Source organism: Dipodomys merriami, unplaced genomic scaffold (assembly GCF_024711535.1).
Source record: "Dipodomys merriami isolate MVZ:Mamm:240054 unplaced genomic scaffold, mDipMer1.0.p SCAF_75, whole genome shotgun sequence".
Classification (NCBI taxonomy): domain Eukaryota; kingdom Metazoa; phylum Chordata; class Mammalia; order Rodentia; family Heteromyidae; genus Dipodomys; species Dipodomys merriami.
Genome location: NW_027206346.1, coordinates 12,546 through 15,299, shown reverse-complemented (window position 1 = coordinate 15,299; position 2,754 = coordinate 12,546).

The window sequence follows — 2,754 nt, the reverse complement described above, 5'->3', positions numbered from 1 at the left end:
AAATAAGAGGAGGAGGAGGAAGAAGAGGAGGAGGAGGAGGAGGAGGAGAAAGATGTGTACTAGTTTCTAGTTTTAGTCTCATATATTCCTGTATCTTCTTATTTGTCCATAGCCACATGTTCTAAATCAGAAACCACTTAAAAGAATCAAAAGTTATTATATATGATATTCTAGAAAAATAATTCAAAGAACATGATTATGGTGAGGAGTTATAAGGAATGCAACAAACATAGCCAGGAAAATGCAAACAATAGAAATAAAATGTGAAGACAGTTCACTTGGCTAAAATGATTTGTATATGAGCCCAGTATTGTTAGGTGGAAGCTGGGAGAAAAGGCAAGAATTCAGTGAAGGAAAGGAAATATGATGTAAGAGAAGAGCACGTAATGCTTTGGTGACACCTTAGGAAGAAGGGTAGGCTAGGGTGAAGACAATTATAAACCCTAATAGTAGACAAAAATAGCCTTCAATCTGAGCTCTGGTTGCTCACACCAGTAATACGAGATACTCAAGTAATTGAGATCTGAGGATTGTAGTGTAAAGCCAGCAGGAAACTCCACAAAACTCTAATCTCCAAATAACCAGCAAAAAGCTGAAAGTAGATTTATGGCTTAAGTGGCAACATTGAACAAAAAAGCTCAGAGACAGCACCGAGGCCTTGAGTTCATGCCCCCAAGACAGGCCCATGTACACACACACACACACACACACACACACACACACACACACACACACACACACACACACACACAACTAGTTTTGTATACAGTTATTTTTCTCCGAATTTCTAATGCAGATGGTTTAATAAAGAAAAACAAAGACAACAAGCTAGTCTTCAGTAGGTAGCAACTAACTTTTTGATTTAGACACTGAGAATGGTTTTCTCTGAGGGCATTACAGATGAACAGGGCACATTTTCCTGCTAATCCAGTATGATTACAGCTTTCCCAAAAGTTAAAATGGTCTGTAACAGGTTCAAATTATCTCCAAAATGAAAATACATCAAAAAGAAAAAAGAAAAATGCCATATAATTTGAAAGCTGGATATTCGCTTTTGATCAACAAAAAGGAAATATTTAAAAATAATTATATAAACCACATGTAGTCAAATATGACACTAGAAAATGTATATACATTGGAACAATAAAGATTTAAATAAGTATATATATATAATTTTTCTTAGTGATTGAGTATTGGTTTTATTTATTTATATATATATTTATTTTCTGAAGCACACTTTTCATTTGTTTTTTTTTCAATTCTATATGTCAGTTTATGAGTCTATTGATATTGATCAATGTCACTGCTTCCACTCTTAAATCCTTCTGAAAAATTTATATACATATAAAATATGAATTTGTAATAATTTGATCTAATTTTTATGGCACTTATTGCTAAATGTATTATGCATTATTTTACATTACTGGACAATTAAGTTGTGGACTTAGTCTAATTTCCTTTATAATAATAATAATTATTACTATTATTATTATGATTGTCATTTGAGGGGCTTGAACTCTGGGCCTGGGCGCTGTCCCTGTGCTCTTCAGCTCAAGGTGAGCACTCTACCGCTTGAACCACAGCATCACATCTCGTTTTCTAGTGGTTTGTTGCAGAAAGAGTCTCACAGACTTTCCTTCACACACTGTCACAATCACATCCCACATTCCACACTATTGCCTGGGGAATTCCCTTATCTGTTAATACTCAGTACCCATGATGGCCTGATCCACCTGTATTTCTTTTGTACCATTAATCATTTCTGTCTAGGAAATGGAAGACATATTCACTTATATTTTGTTTAAGAAAACTGACACACACACACTTACATATATACTACCTATAACATATATTAGATACATAGATCTCTTCTTTTCACAGAGAATTCAAGGTGTATAAAACCTGGAAGAAATAATCTGTTAAGGCACAGGAAGAAATTTGGCTTGGGAAACTTAAAAGTTTATAGTTTGGAGAACTTTACAGCCAATAATGTTAATAGGTGTGATGTCAATAAGATAAAGATTAAATGACTTTTTTACTAATAGTTACTCTGGAAGTGGCTAATAGCACTATGGAAACAATTCAGAGAATACTTGAAAAGTAAATCATTTAAATGATACAAGAAGTTGTTCCAGCATTTATTAATTTAAATTGAGACTGTGGTTAAAGGATATTATTATATTAACTGAATATAACCACATGTTTATTGAGAAATATTCCTTTGACAAAATTTTGTCAACCTTCCAGTGTGTTTTTACTTTTGTTCAACTTTTAATAGTGGCCTCGAGATCTTTTCCCAAAGGTAGTTTTTATTTGTAATATTTCTTCTTTTTTTTCACAATTTAATTTCATGTTTGTCTACAGAAAAAAAACCTCCATTTTTGTCATTGATTACTTCAGATGAATCTAAATTAGACTGGCTCATACTCAGTTAATTTAGATAAAAACTATGAAAAATCTATGAGAAAGGGCTGCTTATTAAGTAAAATAATGACAGAATATTTGTGATGCTTGGCAGTTATTTCACATTTAATTCCACAAGCAAAGTTCTAAGCATTCAGCAGATTTTCATTCATTTTGCAAGCATTTAAAATAAGCAGATTTGGAATCAGTTGAGAGAAAGTCAGAACTGAATGAAAAAAAGTTCTCAGAATTTGATAATTCCTTGGTAATTGAACAGAGTGTACAAACAGAGGTTTATCAAAACACATAGAAAACTGACACTAAAATGATAACCTCACCACAATTTTTTTT